The 19,153-nt window shown below is 45.4% G+C and overlaps 1 pseudogene; it reads left to right on the forward strand.

The window, feature by feature from the left end:
* Positions 1–793: 793 nt before the first annotated feature.
* The window catches only part of LOC103602970, a 78,873-nt pseudogene continuing 60,513 nt past the window's right edge, over positions 794–19,153 (forward strand).

The raw sequence follows: 19,153 nt of genomic DNA on the forward strand, positions 1-19,153 counted from the left end.
GCATCCAACATGCAGCGTCAGACACGATGCTACAAATTACTCTACTCTCTCTACTTAGGCTCCTGACTCCTCCCAGACCTGAAGTTCGGGCCCATTCAAGCTTTCTGTATGACATAACTTTGCCAGGTGTAACCTACGCAAGAAGGGAGAATGCTCATAATCTACACCTGTCACCTTGCTAGGTATTCCCCTATTCAACTCATCTCGGTGACAGCATAACTCGTGGTGGTTTGATCATGCTCTTTAACTTCAGAAAATGATTAAAACCTTCAGGAGTCCATCAGCTTGAGCAAAAGAGAAGGGATTATTTCTCTAATTTTAACAAAGCACTTAGAAGGGAGACATTAAAAAAAAAAAAAGCCTCCATATAAACTTCTAAATGCAACCTTCCAACACTTGGGAAATAAATTCTTATCAACAGAGTCAACAAATTTTGACTCAGTGAGTGTCTGCGGGTGTGCTGTGTTGTGCCAGGACTCGTGGGGAACTCTGGAGGCAGACTAGTCATGCCATCCCTCCTCGAAAGGCAGGGATCCCAGTCATGTGCACAGCACATAGGAAGCCCTTCCAGAAGAGGTGACCAACACAGAGGGGAAACCATTCGAGAGCTGTCCTGGGGGGCCAAGGGCACTGACAACATGCTAGGACTTCCAAAGAGAGAAGCATGCAGCAGGTCGGGCCAAAGAGTTGGAGTAAGTTTTCTGGAGGAGGAAGTAGAATTTGACAGAAGGGGAATGAATGAGGGACAGGAGGAGAATGGTTCAGAGACAGGAACAGCGTGAGCAAGGGCCTAATGGCGAGAGAGCCCAGGGACGTCGGGCACTGTAAGTCGGGCAATCTACTGAAACAAGCTTTGGGGACAAGAGCAACCAGGGGGAAGTTGGAGTGTTTCCCGCACAACATTCACATAAATCCCAGATCCTGCCTCAAAGAGCTTACGATTTAGTCAGGTGGGCTGTTGGGGGAGATGGGAGAGAAAGAGAATGAATGGGATGAATGCATGTGTACACAAAGTAGAGACAAAGTCATGTGCCAGGGACAGAACCCAGAAAGATGCTTCAAGAAGGAAGTGCCTTTTCAGCTGGGCCTTTCAAGAAGGTGGGACAGAAAAGAGAGGCATCTTAGACATGGGAAGTGTAGGATGGGGTGTGCTCAGAGTAGGCGAAGGGAACAGTTGTGTGTAAGACAGTGCAAGAGGCTGCCCAGGGCGTCCTTGAAGGACCAGCCAAGGGGCTTAGACTCTAAGGCTTCCTCGGTTGCTCCTGGGCCGAGGTCTTGAGATGAATGACATGATCAGAGTATAGTCGGGCCTGCGTCTAGGGACTACTTGTCAGCTCACAGTGCAGGCCAGTTGGGAGCCCTGTGCTATGACATGGCAGCCTGGGGGCAGGGCTCAGCCTCCAGTGGGGAGAGGCGTTAGTGCTGGTTCTGGTTAGATGGGTTCTGCTGCCAATTCTGGCTCTGATCCTCTTAGCTCCGTGACCTTGAGCAAGTCACTTTTGTTCTCTAAGCTTCGATTTCTGCTTCTGTAAAATGGGGTAAATCCTACTTCGACACTTATTTGGATAAATGAGTTCCTGTATGTAAAATGCTCAGCACTTTTCCTGACAGAGTCCAAGAAGTGGAAGCCATTATTGTTTCTGGAGGAATCTTGCAGGTTTCAGTGTTGCCTTCTCACACCTATATGGCCACAACTCAGTCATTGCCTATATATGAAGATTTGGCTCTTACCAATTGTACCCATACAGCTGTAAGCAGCAGTTTTGGTTTTAAGAGCTTTATTGAAATATAATTCAGATATCATACAATTCACCCATTTAATGTGGTCAATTCGGTGGTTTTTAGTATATCCACAGAGTTGTGCAACCCTCACCACAATTTATTTTTAGAACATTTTCATTACTCCCATAAAGGAAACCCCATACCCATCAGCAGTCATCCCATTCCTCCCTCTGCTCAGCCCTAGGTAACCACCAATTTACTTTCTGTTTCTACAGATTTTAAGTAACAGGTTTTATTAGTATCTGTTAGTCTCAGCTTCTCAACATTTGCACAGCAGTCAAAAGGCAAAACTCTATACACAAACAGATAGGAATCACCCAACCTTCTACAGATCTCCCTCCTTATTAATGCATGAAATCTTTCCTGCTAAGGTATTACCTATGTGTTTTACCAGCACATCCCCACCCTCATGTCACCAACGCACTCTCACAAATGTCCTCATTATCATTTCATCTCTGCTGCCCTCTTGGGAAAGAGCCCACAATAAGACAGATATAAAAAATTTAAATGAGATGCCATCAACCCAGTTCACAACTCACATGGGAGTTTTCACAAACAATACTTGCCTAGACTTATGTCAGGACCAGTGTCAGCACAAGAGATTTGCCAGAAAAATTAGCAACAATAGCATATGCCTATAAGTCATTGATCACTCACCAGAGTAGGGTGATAGGAGGGGTTAGGGCACAGTTATTACGAACACGAGGAGTTTGTACCTTCAAAGTGGACTTTCAACTCATCTGTTTAATTACTTGCCACACAGCAACCAGATGATCTTTTAAGGACACAGCTGGAGCAGATCACTCCACTAAGCCCTCCCAGTAGCTTCTCACTGCACTATCCAAGAGCCCCTCCGGCCTTGCCCAGCCCTCCAGCCTCTCCAGGTCGTTCCCAAGCTCCAGTACTGGGGCTTCAAGATCGTCACACGTGCTGTTTACCCTCCCCGCAGGCTCTTCACCCTCAGCCATCGGCAAGGCTGGCTCCTTCTCCTCCTCCTGGTCTCGGTCTAAAGCAGCTTCTGTGTCACCTCCTCTGAGAGTTCTCCCTGAGCCACTTAAGTAAGGCGGTCTCCCTTCTCCCTGCAGCCCTGTTTTCTTCCTTTATACTTACCACAGTCTAAACGTTCTGTTTCTTTCTTTCTTTCCTGTCTTCTCCTTTATAAGGTGACTGGCATTGTATTCCCAGGGTCTAGCACTGTTGCTGGCACAAAGTCTGTGCTCTCTAAACGTGTGTTCGATATATTCATGCTTTTAACACTAGCCTGCCTGTCTGTCTCTTTTCCATAGCAACAGCTTTTGGGTGAAATTAAAAGCCAGTTAAATATCTTGGTTCACCAACAGTATCTATCAGTTAGGTAATTTTGCTGATGTCAGTACAACTCAACTGATGACAAAAGATAAAAGTTTAAGTCTCTGACTCAGAACAAAACAAACGCTGAAGGAATGAGTGCACCGATGGCCAGTCTCAGACCAACGCTGGCTGAGCTCTCTGAATGAGGACCTCTCAACGAAGCACAATTTCCAGCTGACCTGACCTGCGGGGAGGAGTTGGGGTGGCACCAGAGCCTTGTAAAGGCTCAATGACGTGTCCCCAGAGCAGGATACGAGGATGTAGCGCAGCCAGCAGGGACTGCTGCAGAGCAGGGGGACGGCTTCTTTCCGAAAGCGAGCACACCTGGCTGCGAGCCTCACATACTTTAAAGCTACTGCTCTGACAAGGCCACCACATTCCTGCACCAAATCACTACTAGGCATCCTCTCATTCCATCTCATAAAGCTTACCTAGAGTCGTCAGCCTGCTTGCCTAAGGGAGGGGGGCATCAAGAATCCAACAGGTTAAGTCTCCTGGTGAAGTTCGATCACAGGACAGTAGGGATTACTGTCCACTCAGGTGGCCTCAGAGTATCATGACATGGCAAAAATTACAAGGACTTGCTCTGCCTGAGGCAAGCCGTGGAGAGACTGCCCAGGGGAAATGGGTGGAGCCTCCTTAGGTCCTCAACTCACCTATCCCAGCTGTACTTACTCTCCTGCATCTCAAAACTAATCTGATTACTAAACTCCATGTCACTGAATACATTGCCCCTGACTTTATTCAGTCAGAGGAATAATAAATAGCAAGGGTAGTAACAGAAAACGATCACGGAGCTCTTGCTGTGTGCCAGGCATTGTTTCAAATGCTTTACATGTGTTAGTTTCCATGTCACTGAATACATTGCCCCTGACTTTATTCAGTCAGAGGAATAATAAATAGGAAGGGTAGTAACAGCAAACGATCACGGAGCTCTTGCTGTGTGCCAGGCATTGTTTCAAATGCTTTACATGTGTTAGTTGATTCAATCCTCACAACAACCCTATTCAATTGGTACTTTTATTGTCCTTATTTTCTGATGAGGAAACAGGCAATGGGAGGTTAAGTGACTTGCCCAAGGTCGCATAATTAGTAAACAGTAGAGCTGGAATTTGAACCCTGGGCAGTCTGGCTACAGAGCTCCTACTTACAAACATAACTTACTTTTCAGGCAAACCTTATAAAATCCTGAAGGCTTAGGGGATAGTTTTACAAAGCCACCAAGACACATGGATGACAACTGCACCACAAAGGGCAAATGAGAAAGAGATGGACATATACAGGGAAGGGTTTGCAAGTTCAGGCTCCAGAGGCCTAGCTGAAGGCAGTTTGACAATGGCTCTCCACCCCATTGCAAAGCTAATGCTCCTCACCACCTACATCTTGGTCTTATTTTATCTGTCAGGGACCTTAGGCCATTCCTTCGGCTCTGGTCTGTGCATCTATCCTGCCACTTAACTCTGCAGATCAACTGACCTTCAGTGAGCATTTATTGAGCACCTGCTGCATGGCAGGTGGCACGTTTGAAGTTTTCACACATGTATTTCATTTAAATTAACCCTGACAATAAAGACATGAAGCAGATAGTATGGTTTTTTTCTTCCCATACATTTCAATTTTTATTAAAAACCAAAAAGGCTTATTATAAACCAAAAGAAATATGTTTATAATGCATGAGGGCAACTGCCTGTCCCATTCCTCCCACCCCTCAAAGGCAAATGTGCTAAACTTCTGGTGCTTTTTTTGGTCTTCATCGCTACATTTCTTAACACTCTCTTGTATCAACTCAGTCATTGCCTACATATGAAGATTTGGCTCTTACCAATTGTCAAGCTAGGGCTAGGGCTCACAGATCCCTCAAGCCGGTTGTACAGACTGGGTCACAAACCCTTTACATGCAGATCCACGAGCTAGGTAATAGGAAAAGATCCTGGGAGCTGGGGGTAAAAAAATTAATAGGCTTTATTCAGAGCTAGGAGCAGCCACCCTAGCAACCTCCTGGAGTGTCCCAAGAAGTGCCGTGTCAGAGCCATTAGTCCTTTATACTTAGGTCCATAACCTGGGACACCCGGGTGCCCATATGCAATTACATTTATCTAATGTAACCAAGGAACACCTGGGCACACATGGATTTTTACAGCAAATGCTCGGCAAGATTCTGAACATCTGGGGGGGCCCTGACCATTTACTTATATTTTCCCAGCACCTATATGGCCACAACCCCAATTTTTAGTTAAACCTGTGGTCAGTGTCCACACTTTGAGAATGTAATTATTGTTCTCCTAGACTGCAGTGAATAGATTCCCTTTCTTGTACAACTTGTTCACGTGCTCTAGGTTGGATGCCCCCCCCCCCAGCCTCACTGAGGCTTATTCCCCACTGTAACTGTTGAGGGTAGGAAATCCTATTATGGTGATTGAAAGAAGTGACTAGATTGTAGGACAATACCCTAGTGAATGGATTAATAATGGTGGCAGGGGCCACCATTACCTTGAAGAAGTGACTAGATTGTAGGACCATACCCTAGTGAATGGATTAATAATGGTGGCTGGGCTGTGGTTCTAAGGGCTTTAAAGGAGAGCACATGAGAGTCTCTCTCTGCCATTTTCTGCCATCTGAGACCCCTGCATTGCTATAAAGCCACCACCAAAGACAACCCTCACCAGATGTGTTCCCTGGACTTTGGACTTTCCAGCCTCTGAAACTATAAGCAATAAATTTTGTTTTCTTACAAATCACCCAGTTCCATGTATTTTGTTACAAGCAACAGAAACAGACTAACACACTCTTTATTGCCCGTTCCTGTCTCCTTTGCTGTACTATGCGGCCAGTAGTAGCCTCTGCCAAACTGAGCTGGCTGACTCTCCCCTGGCAGGGGCTGCACCTCACTGCTTCTCTCTCACCAGGTTGAACACATTTCTCTCAATTCTCCCTTACCACTATTGCACTCCTGTTCATCCTTCAAAGCCCAGTCTGCCATGACCACTCAGCAGAATTAATCACTCTCTGCCCTGCAGTCCCACATTACTTTAATAGTTCTCTTCAAAGTGTATCATATTTATTTATGTGTCTATGTTCCTTGCTAGAATGGGAAGTCAAGAACTGTATTTTATTTCTATATCTAGATTGCTTATCTCACATTAGGTTCTAAACAAACATTTCCTAAATAAGTATAACTATCTCCCCCACCCATACACACCATTCATTCACTTATTAGGTCATTCAGCATTCAGTGAGTGCTAACTCTGAGGCAGACACTGTTATGGATGCAAATTGAATCAAATACCATCGGCCGAGCCTGTGGCGCACTCGGGAGAGTGCGGCGCTGGGAGTGCAGCAGCGCTCCCACCGTGGGTTCGGATCCTATATGGGGATGACCGGTGCACTCACAGCGCTCACTGGCTGAGTGCAGTGTGGCCAGTCTCAAAAAAGGACAAAAAAAAAAAAGAATCAAATACCATCCCTAACCTCAAGTAACTTACAGAACCCCTCAAGCCCAACCTTAAACACCACCTTTTCCATAAGGACTTTTCTGATTCCCTTGAGACAGTAACTCTTCCTTCCTCTGACCCCCCACAGAACCTTGTTTATACTTCCCCTTCTATAGCCTTGTGCTCCCACTATCTGCATCCTCAGCCAGCACACCTCCCAACGCTCGCTAGCTCATTAACCTACCAAAGGTAGGAACTTTTCAGTGTATCTGATTAGCCTTGAAATGCCTCAGAGAAAATAGTCCTCAATAAAACTGTGACGTGATCAAGGCCACTACTGGAAGCCCAATGCTATGGTTGACTGCTATTTCTGAGTTTCACGCTGGGACCTGTACACATGGCAAATGTAGTAGTGTTTTCCAGGTGAGCAGAAACAGAGGGACACAGGCTCTTCTTTTACTGCACAGCATCGCTGGGTTCCAGTCCAGCAGACAGCATTCCCACTAGGTCGGTCCTAAAACTCTGCTCCTCAATGGCTGTTCAGAAGGTGTCCCACAAGTGGCACATAGACAGCAGTCCAGTAGACACCCATCCAGCTCGTGTGTCACTTGCAGAACCCTCCATGACCTGGATACCAACCGCCCCTGCCATTTTTCTGGGGGGTTGTCACTCCTCTGTCCCATTTCCCATCAGACACTCCAGTGAGGATTAAATTTGCTACCTTTTCCTACCTTTCACTGCTCTTCTTAATTTTTCTTAAACTTCTCCCTTCTCACAATGTTTCAAATAGTGAACATCAGAAAGAAACAAAAGAAAAAATTCAAACCACTAGAATATAGATAGAAGATAGTGGTAATGAACAAACACTCCAAGCTTGAATAACATATTCTAACACCTCAAAGACTAAAGAGGGGGTGGTAGCCTCTGTGAGCCAAGATAGCCAATGAATTATCTTTTGCCCAAGAATTCCAAAGAGCTCTACGAACCCCAGTGAACATACCGCAAAATTTGAGAAACAGAAATGATTCCTAGAGAAACCGTGCCTTGACTCTAAATTAGGGTCATCTTCCCCAGCCATGCTGAGCCCCAACCCACCCCCATGAGAAGGTGCCTGTAACATCCTCCTACCCTTTGCACACCCAGTATCATATAGAGACAGGAGTTTGCCACTCAGCTCACACTGAACGTCTGCTTCATTGTGAAATAAAGCTTTGTTACATCTGCAGGACAGTCAGAGTGACAGTGACACTCTTCACCTTCTCTGTGTCTTGTTCATGATGTGCAGATGACACAGTTTATAAAAGGAAATGGAGAAGCTACTTATATAAAAATTCTGACTTACCCACCTGTAGGGCTGACCATTTTACCCACAGAAACCATCAGTTACTTACACAGTGTCAACCCGTGATCCCTGGATCAACATTACCCAGGAATTATTAGAAATGCAAACTCTCAGGCCCTTTCCCAGACCTGCTGAATCAGAACCTGAGGGCAAGGCCCAGGAATCTGTTTTAACAAGCCCCCAGGAGATTCTGATGCCTCTGAAGTTTAAGAACTCCTGCCCTAGGTAGCAATTTCCCTGGAAGTATTAAGGAAGTCAGCATCTTCATGGTTACATCTAAGGATTCAAGCAAGTCAGCCCATTTGATTACAGTGGGACACAGAAACTCACCCCTGGTGCCCCCCAGGGCACACTGGACCACAATGACATTAATCATGTCAGTCTGAGCACGAATACAATGTTGCAGAGAAAAGAAGTCATGCATAACAAATATTTGCTCTCCCCACTGTTCACAAAATTTGCCCTTGAATACACAGTTCCTGCCAGTTTGGGATAAACATACCTTTTGGTATGAGTCATCATCAGCCCAAAATACAATGAAATAGGAAGCTGGGCTGGTTTCTACTGCCCTGTGCCCAGATCAGGCTCAGCCACAATGGGAAGAAATCCTGCACCACTCACTGATCACTGACCCTTCTGAAAGATCCCCTGGCTCTTTAGTGCTGGCTCAGGAAAACACTCAGCATTTTGACTTAGGCATATGACAGGCGAACAATAACAGAATCCTCTTTGCCCCCCAAGCGGCTGTGAATATGATAACACAGAGGGGCCACCTCTGCAAAGTGAGCAGATGTCAAAGTTTTCACCTTGGTAGGATGAGTCTCTCATAGCACGTCTTTTCTGTAGGAATTGGGAAGTCAATTTGCTGTTCTGTAAAGAGGGTTTCGGTAATGCAATGAAGGGCTGTGCATCCTTCCTGGCCACTTGACCACATAATGGGAAAGGCAAGAGGCAGGGCCACCTCCCTAAGTCTGGCAGCAGCTAATACTAGACAGGCCCGACCTCCAGCTGGGACACCACAGTCTACATACTCTTGACTTCATCCCTCTCATCGAAAATTGCTCTCAAGAGTTTTGGTAAATTCAAATCAATGTGTTCCTTCTCCCTAATTTATTTATGCATTCAGCCTTAAGTCTAATTGTAGCAATGACTTTTTTTTTCTATCTTGATTAACATTTTACAGACATCAATGAGTAGTAGGTGGCAGAGAGCAGGGGATTTGGTATGATATATATATATTTTTTAAACTGTGAGGTACTTTCCCCTAACCTGGAAAATCTCCATTGAGACAGCCCTTCTGGAGTCAAGATAAGCCAGGTAGAGCTGTACTTCCTAGGAAGAGCAGCACTTTCATTTATAAAATAGTATTTTTTAAACTGTGAGGTACTTTCCCCTAACCTGGAAAATCTCCATTGAGACAGCCCTTCTGGAGTGAAGATAAGCCAGGTAGAGCTGTACTTCCTAGGAAGAGCAGCACTTTCATTTATAAAATAGTAAGAGCAATTCACACTTAGATTTTTTTCCTCTCAAGTGGAATATGATGACAAAAACTGGAACTCCCCTCCCCTCAAAGACAAAGTCCACAACTGAACTGTGTGAATAAGTCACCAATCGAGACCATTTATTCTGCAATTTGTGGCCTTGTGGTGTCTCCTTTCATCTATAACTTCCCTTTAAACCTTATTTAGGAAATGTCCTTGTTGGTGGTGTCTCTGTAAAAAGCTTGGAGCTGTTCAAGTTAAGGAAAAGTTGGAGAACCTAGGCAAATCCAGGAACAGGATAGGGATAGGGCATTAAACATTAACCTGGGAAGCATTAAACATTCAACCTGAATCTAGGAGTGTCTGTTCGACTCAGAAGAGAGGGCCTGAAAGATGACTCTACAGTCATCAGACACGTGGGGAATGATTACACCGCAGTGAAAGACCTGCTGTTCTCAGACCTCCCCGAGGATGGAACAGAAGTGGGTTTCAATGACATCAGGCAGTGTACGTGCACCTGAGTGGGGGAAGCGTGTGTGTGGGGGGGTGTTGTGGGAAGAGCGGGATGGGGGGGAGATACCAGTAGAGGCAGCAACGCTTCACCACTCTCAAGGTTGTTCTACAAAACCATACATGAAGTCAACAAATGCCTGAGAAGCAGCACTTGCTGAGGTTGCCCAGGTGACATGGCTGTCTAATTTCTCTGGTGTTTACTTAGGTGCACAGAGGAATTCACAGAAGGGATGAGCCTTGGAGGAGTTTTATACAGAAGCAGCGCTTGAGTCAGGTCTTTGATAAATGCAGAAAGGGAGGATATATGTATTTCTCATGAGGGCAGGAGGGGCAGTACAGCCTGGAGAGGAAAAGACACCCCCTCACACCCATGATTATTCAAATAGGAAAGGGGGTGGGGGTGGGGCGGACATAAGTACAATTAGCACAGGTTTTGGAGCCAGATAGGTAAAAAAAATGGGTAGAAAACTCAGCTCTTCTACAGTCTAGCTAAGTGATTTCTGGCAAGTTTCTTAACTCCTGTGAGCTTCCTTTTCTTGAGACCTATTAGGTGGAGGAATCCCACTGACCTTGATGTTTAACAGATTAGAGATAATGTATATAAAGCTCTCAACGCAAAGCCTGCCATTTAGTATGTGCTCAATCACTGACAGATTTAATAACACTAAAAATTAAAATAGAACAAGATTGGCTTAGGACATTGATTTAGATGGGAGTGGGGATGAGGTATTTTAAGGATTTGGGGAGAACCCTGCGTGACAAGCACAAAGCCTTGATCTTAACCTTGTCATTTTAGGTTTTTGGGCTGGGAAATGATACGATGATTCAGTGTCCTAAGAGGATTACTTTGGTGCCAGTCTGTAGGTCACATTTGAGACACTGTACACCCTTGTTCTCAGGAGCTGCCAAGAACAAGATTGCAGTGGCTTTCAGATGTGGCAGGAGGGATGCTGGACACAGCAGCTTGTGACCAGAAGTGTGTGTGCTGGCTTCCCTGTCAATACTTAACATCTGAAGTACCTCCTGTTATTCCAGAGGAAATCAAGGCCTGCTTCTAACATTACCTTCCTTACGATAGAGAATAGCAAGTTTACATAAATAGGCTAAGAAATCTCAGAGTCCTGCCCGAGAGTTCTGACCTGAACTAGTCACTTGGAGTCACTCCCCAGTCCTTTATCCCCAGCACTGGCTCAAGGTGCATAAAACTGAACTCATCTCTTCTCTCCCACCTCTACCCCCCACTCTGCTTCTCTTCCCTGAGTCCTTCCCAAGCCTAATCTGCTGCTAACACCAATGTCAGTGTAATTGCTTGAATAGCATCCATCCTCCCCCTAAACCCCATCAAATTTGTATGTCAAAGTCCTATCTCTCAGAACCTCAGAATGTGACCTTATTTGGAGATAGGGTCTTTTTGCTTGAATAGCATCCATCCTCCCCCTAAACCCCATCAAATTCGTATGTCAAAGTCCTATCTCTCAGAACCTCAGAATGTGACCTTATTTGGAGATAGGGTCTTTATAGAGGTAATCAAGGTAAAATGACATCATTAGGGTGGGCCCTAATCCATGACAACTGGTATCCTTACAAAAAGGGAAATGCAGAGACAGACATGCACACAAGGGGAAGGCCACGTGAACATGAAGGCAGAGACGGGGTGATGCTTCGGCATGCCAAGGAACCAGCAAACCAGCAGAAATCCTGGGAGAACAGCACAGACTCTTCCTTATAGCCCCACAAGGAACCAACTCTGCCGATACCTGGATCTCAGACTTGGTTCCAGACCTGTAAGACAATACCTTCCTGTTGTTTAAGGCCCTCAGTTTGTGGTTCTTTGTTATGGCAGCCCTACCTACTTGGACTCAAAACTTTAAGATCACTTGACTTCTCTGTCCCTGTCATTACATACATCCAACCTGCTGTCAGGTTCCATCAATTCCAATGCTGTGGCTTCTCTCAAATCTATCGTTTTCTTTTCATTCCAATTTGTTATATGGACAAATATCCCCCATCTTTATTTTTTATTTTTTATTTATTTATTTTTTTGTCTTTTGTCTTTTTCCGTGTCCGGCAACGGATCGCAACCCTCAGTGTTGCCCCCGTACCAGACCGGGGACCGGCAACGGGACTGCAACCCTCGGCGCTGCCCCCGCGCCTTGCTCAGCCAGTGAGCGGGAACCGGTCTGTATGTGGGATCCGAACCCTCGGGTGGGAGCGCCACCGCGCTTCCCAAGCGGCGCACTATCCAGTGCGCCACCAGGCCGGCCCATATCCCCCATCTTTAAAGGACCATTTAAGGATGGTCCAGAAAGCCTTTCCTGATCAGCATGCTTACAAGCTAAATCTCCCACCTTTGACCTGCTGGAGCACTGTATCTATGCCTCTCACAAACATCTCCTTCATATTTGTTATTTGTGAGCCTATTTTACTTCCTCAATGAACCTGAGGGCAGCCACTGTGTCTTCTAGGTCCATGAGACCTTCCCGTGTACCCAGCACCTTGCCTAACACAGAGAGAGCATGCAGGGGATTGCTACTGAATAAGCAAGCCTCCTGATCAGAACAGGGGTTACAGTTTCTTAAAGGACTGAGCCAGAACATCTCTTTAAACATATATAGTTTGATGACCATGATTATTCCATTTCCAGAAACTGAAATGAGCTGGGAAATAAGCACATAAAGGAGGAGGAAGACCTAGATTGGTGCTTCTGCAGCATTATTATTTGAAGCCCCTGCTTCTGCCAAATGCCAACAGGCTTCCAGGAGAAGTTGTAGTGGTCGGGTTGGCTTCCCATTTTTTTCATCTTTCACCCTCTGTGCTCAAGAGAATCCATCTAAACTGACCCTTAAGGAGAACTGTGCCCAAGGTGCCTTAGACCTCCACTGTTCCCTCAGTACTCAACTGAGATGACTTTTGCCTCTCTAAAGGGCAATTGACAGTGGCTGGAGACATTTTTGATTGTCATGAATGGGAGTTTGGTGATACTGGTCTCCAGGGAGTAGAGGCCAGGAATGCTACTAAACATCCTACAATGCACAGGACAGAACTACAAAAAATTATCTCTCAAAATAACAATGGTACTGAGGTTGAGAAACCCAGCTCTACAGAAATTAGTTGCCGTGTGTGCTCGTGTGTCCACACACACCTGAATGTCAGGTGGAGAATGAACATTCCTCCATCAAGGGATTGAAATGAGTCTCATTGGGTCCCACTCTACCCCAAAGCAAGTTGGGCCATCTAACAGTGGCAGAAAGATTACAGGAAACAAAATGAAACAAACATAAATGATGTGCCCAGGTATAAAACTCTGTTTACTCTGATGTCTCTCTCTTGCTGCTAAATTCTTATTCTTTCACCTGGTTTCCAAACCATAAGCATTCCTTATTTAAATTAGATGAGTATTTATATAACTTAATCTCTAGTATTTGCTTATTCTTGTTTTCCCTAACAAAAAGAATAAATCCCTTTTGAATTTTTAGAATTTGCCCTAGAACACACATAAGGCTAGGCAGGTATAGCTTTTAAATGAGCACAGTGGGCCTCTGGAGTTTAGGTTGGTGAGTATGTACTCAGGAAGACAGATATTGACTGATAAACCCACGAAAACCTCTCATGCTTCTTTGTTACAGGATATAGCAAGAGTAAGGTACCCTTGAATGCATCAGAGAAATAGCCATTTCATCAGGAATTTGGGATCAATAAGTGTCTGCCACTGGAAATGAGTGAGTGCCTGATCAGGAGAACAAAAGATAGTAAGGGGCAAAGGCTGTCGCAAATGCCACATTCCACACTAGCAAGGTGTGATCGGCCAGTGTGCTTTCTCTCTAGCCCGTGAGATCCCACACTAGATCTGTTATCCTGGAGAAAACGATGGTCCAAACCAATGTGAGCTCCAGGTGGTGAGCACAGCGGGGAGCCTGTGTTTCTGCCCCTCCAAGAGACCAGCCATGTTCCTCGGGATGGGCAATGCCATGACCTGAGCCTGCTCAGGGGTGATTCCTGTCAGCTCCAGGAGGAAGGAAGGAGCGAGGCCTTTCTGGGAGCATGTAGTGGTGGAGAGGACCAAAAAAGTTTCAGAATTGAGAAGATGCAGGTTTCTGTCCCAACTCTGACAATAGGCCAACCTGTTTCAACTGAGAAGCTATGATGGGGCAGACACTAAGCTACGCAGTGGAACGTTAAAGATGGAGACACAGTGCTGCTGCTGAGAGCCTCACCGTCTAGTGACAGCAATAGCAGATGTCAGCACACTATGGTGACTGCAGTCACTGATCCATGTACATTGTGTGATGGGATGCAGAGGATGAGTACTTGGTCCAATTACCTGCTGTGTGACCCTGAGCATCTTGCTTACCCTTTCTGGTTCTGTTTTTTTCATCTCTAGGATAAATGCCTGGACTATATGCTCCTCTGTGCCCTTCTCACTTTAAAGGCTATGATGAAGTTCCTTTCTTTCCATGGAAGCTCTTGTGTAGCTGCCAAAAAAACTCTGCCTTCCTCTGTTGTTGGCTGAGGTTGGTGCAGTCAGAAAGCTGGGAGGGCAGCAGTGTGGATGGACATAGACCTCAAAATAGAAAAGGAACGACCTCTAATCAGCAGCTAAGGGTTAAGATAATACTAGTATGTGACCTCTCGGTGGCCCGTCCAAAGTGTTCCAGTTAGAATGTGGCCACTGACTTGTAAAGCAAATGTGAACTCAGGCAATCTAAGTTTTGGGAAGTCTGCAATGACTTAGAAAACGACTTGCTATTTGGGGACTACTGATCTATAATATATACTGTATATAGCAAGTCCAGGGCTTCCACAGAATAGAATTGAGAAGTAGCTTTTGTAATCCCCTTTCCCACCACTCATAAATTACTCATATAGGAGAAACAAACTCAAATCCACTAGCAACAAAGGTCAAGGCCATGTTGTTCTAGTTGGGTGGAAGATACAAATGGAGAGGCCCGACCTTTAGTAAATGTCAACATCTGTATTTGGTACTGAGGGTTCCTGGAAGCACCCCAGAAAGAGAGGAAACATTACTAGAAGCACCTTTATTCACACCAAATCATTTCCCTCAATTACCATTTCCTCATTGAAAGGCCAAAGCGAAAGCATGTGATGACAGAGATCTATAGGAGCAGAATGAACAGAGCAGAACCACACTTCTCTTTGTCCTGAGGTGCAGCCTTAACACTGTTAAGCTGTCATGATCCTATTTCTCAATTCATCCATTAGTATAATAAAACCAAACCGAGTTTCCAGCAACAAGGATCAACCTGAGTTCAGCATTTTCATCTCAAATGTATTCCCTGCATTAGCTATAAGAGCAAGTAGACAAGTCAATGAATGATTCGATACAGCCCTAAAAGAGCAGACATCCATGTTTGTGGTGAAAAGTATGGGCCACAGTAAGAAAATGAGACAATAAATGTGAGCTGGCAAGAGAGCAAAGTTAATGGATGGTTATTTACATTATGAAATCATTTGGTGAAGTTCCCTAAGACATATTAAGAGAAAAAAAAAACAAGTCACAGAAAAATGATCATAGAAAGATTCCATTTTTATACTCCTCATATGTGTCTGTCTGTCATTTTATCTCTCCATCTTATTCTGGTCTAGAAGGGTCTAGAAAGATACACACTAACTGTGAACAATTTTACCTCTAAAGAGGAGAGGGAGGTTGAGGTTGAGGTTGACAGAGTAGGGCTAAGGCGCTGTCCCTTTTCCCTCTCTATTCTTCTGTAACATTTCCCTTTCTTAACACAAGATGTATTTGTATATTACCTGAATAATTAAAAAGAAGCATTGCTGTGCTCTTTTACATTTACCCGATAAAGGAGTAATTTAAACTATAATTCAATTCTGAAAAATTTAATTTCAGGACCACGCCTAGTGCATTAATAATGTACACCTGTGCAAGGCACGTCCACACTCTCCCTTCTTACATTCTCCTTATGATGTCATTTCATTCCCTTTGCCATGTACAGCATCCTTTAAGAAGGTGCTTGGGGGAGTGATTTGGGATAATACTGAAATGACAGGTTATAAACGCAGCGCACCTGAAACCTTTAAAACAGCCCAGCTTCTCCTTTCAGCCAGTGCGAGGTAGGCTTGGGCATGTCCTGATACAGCCCAGACCTGGTAGGAAGGACCCTCCCATTACATATCTTAATTAACTGGGGGGGGGGGAGGCAGCAAGTGAGGAAGAGAATGAAGGCTACGATGGGGGTAAAAAAGCAAGTCTCAAACCCAACCAAAAATTCAAAATGCAGTCACAACCAAAAGAGCCGCACACCCCGGAGCTCGGCTGTGCAAACACTCCAGCAATAGGATGTGCTTCAGAGGCGGTGGCTAAATTAAAGGTTCTCAGTGAAGTCTCGGTTCAGTGGGGACCCAGACCTCACGATACAGATTCTCGCATGTCTGCCCATTGATCATTCCCCATTAGGTGGCCGAGCCCTGCAATGCCATTCCAACTTTTGCAACCATGCACAGTGATCGATATTTAGAATTACCTTGCTCCTTCACCATGGCAACCGGCTCCTTGGACGATCAGGACTGAAGGAAACAGGAATAAACTCTAGCAGGGAAAGCGCTTGGGCAGACAGATCGGCGGCTGCAGAAGCCCCCGGCCCCCACTTGCAAAGTCCGGGGCTGCTTTCTAAAATCCCGCCGGTGTCGGTGTCGGAGGGCCCGGCTCCCACGCCCGCCCGTCTGCCCAGCGATCGCGCCCAGCGCTCCCCGCCCGCCGAGTGGCAGCCGCGCCCAGCTCGGGGACTCTGCCCTCGTGTTGAAACCACTCGCTACAGCTGCTGCTGTAACAAATGCAAAATTCCACTGTCCTAATCTCTGGTCACTGACACCACCTTGCATTCCTCACGCGGCAGCCCAGAAAAAAACAGGCAATGAAATGCTCCCGAGTCTTGGCCCCCTCCCAAGGTCTGACAATGATTGCCAGCAAAGGGGGGGTGGGGGGGCCGAGCATCAGCCGGGAAGGGTTCAATACTTAAAACTAGTCAATTTTAGCTTATTAGTGTCCTATTACAGCTGCTTTCAATTCTTATTCCAGTTTCTTTCAGGCAAACTGAAGAAAATTGGCCTTAAAAGAAAAATAATGCTAGTGGCAACTTCAAGTTCATTTTCTTCTGAAAAATGAATAATGACATTTGGTTTGCCCTCCTCTTCCTCCTTATATTTTATCTGAATGGGGACATGGGAAGGTGGAGGACTCTGAGACAGTGAGACAGAGTCTGGGAAGAGGATCTTTCAGGATTCAATACCTCATCCAGGATCGAATTCAGGATCAAAGTAAAAATCTGACTTATCCAGTTAGGTAGGATTCTGAGTTCCACCTTTCCCCTGTTTCATTAGAGCTTTCTAGACAAGACCCTGGTGTGTGTAGCGAGGAGGGAACCCTAGTTACAGTTCAGGGGCAAACAGCCTGGTTTAGCACCAGCTGCCAACAGGACCAGCCTGAGCCTCACCCAGCAGTAGAAGCTGCTGACGAGGCTGCTGAGTTTTGACCCACAGGGTCACAGGCCAGTCTCCCATGTGAGAGGACTTCCTGGTTCACAAAGCCCATGCACACCCCATTCCAGCACCTGTCTCCCAAATCCAGATCGTTAGGTCCCCCACTGCACGTCATCTACATCCACCATGTGGGAGAAATGGGATGAGCAAGAGACAAAAAGACAGACGTCGCACCACTTGGGGAGAACAGCAGATGGCCAGCACATCTTTCAGAACCAGAAAGCACAGCCAGCATTAGACTGTATTTACTGCAAATATTGTAACGTGTTGAGGCTAAGAGAGCTGGGGAACAGAAAGGAACGAAGGCAATCAACCTGCCTCATCTTTGACTCAGAGGGGTTTAAGGCTGAAATAAACTACATTTAGTGAGGCTGGGGAGAAAGGAGAAAATGCCCATTTCTTTACATTCATCCTGGGCAGGCTTTCACTGCTGGTTTTCTGATGTGTAACAGTAGCAGATCTCAAGCAGCTGTGACATTCCTACATCTGTGACTCAGGGCTTTACTATTAATAGCTAGCTTGGGTGTCGCAGTCTGTAAGTACGGGCTAAGTCCCCTCCAACCCCTGGGTCGTCTTTTCTATGACACATACTTTGCCCACACTACTCCCTGCCCCCACTGCAGCCCTGTAGGGTCGTGTTTTTCCTAAGTCAGCAGCCAGCTGGAGTATAAGCACTGAAGAGCCTTTAAGCAGCTTCTCTAACTTCCATTCATAAATATGAGCCAAGCATGAGAGAGACCTGACCTAAAGTCCAGAGGGATGGCCTGGTTCAAGAGCACGGAGGAAAAAAGCCAGCCCTTCACATTCCCCAATTTTCATGGCTAAAACTGCACTTGTCTACTTTTCCCACCCCTAATCACCCTCAGAGCCTTTAAGGAGATGCTGACAAGCAAAATTAACTGCAGAGAGCTAGAATTAGTTTGTGCTGTGAGCCTAGCAGGTGAATTTATTTTATTATATTTTTGCTGCATAAACACATCAGCATGTCACTTAGGCACATCTGTCCAGGGTTCTCGTGTTATTCAGCTCAAAGCTAAAGGAACAGATTTCTCTCTTTCTTTCCCTCTCTTCCCCCACCCTTCCTCCCTGCTGGAATGTGACAGTAAGACACCACTGCTTTCTAGTCCAACCCAATCATACTTAAGTGTTCCAGATATTGTAAATGTCATTAGTTCAATTTCCCTGTTACTAGGGATGACAGTTTTTAATTCTGAGATTTGTTTACTAAACAAACTGGTCTCTTATTACAATTCTGAGCCTACCTGTATACCTTCGTGGATAAATTGCACAGAAACAGAGTTTAGAAAGGCTCTCTGGCAGCTCTGAAGACTAAGCCAGCAGAGAACAGCTGGTGCCTATTCATTTTCTGAGAAGCCTTTTCTAAAGGAAAATACTACCAAGTGGTTCTGGGAGATTCCCCCCCCCCCCCCCTCATGTCCACAACTTGGTGGTGAGCTCCTTGAAAGCAAGGAGGGTTTCATACTTTTCCAGACCCCCAAGAGAGACACTGCTACTTTAGGATAAAAGCGTCCACTCTGTACTTTTAAGATAACCAAAGAGGGTATTACTAAAGTTATTTTTGGAACGTGGGAGAGTAAAACCATATTGTTTTTGTCTCCTTGCCTCAGGACAGAATTGTTAAGAGCTTTGAGAACAGCAGTAAAGTAGATATTTTCTGCTTTCCAGTTAAAGCTGCAAGAAGTGCAGCAAAACAAATCAAGAAAAAATGAAATGTACAG

This window comes from Galeopterus variegatus, unplaced genomic scaffold (assembly GCF_000696425.1).
Source record: "Galeopterus variegatus unplaced genomic scaffold, G_variegatus-3.0.2 Scaffold4389, whole genome shotgun sequence".
Lineage (NCBI taxonomy): Eukaryota > Metazoa > Chordata > Mammalia > Dermoptera > Cynocephalidae > Galeopterus > Galeopterus variegatus.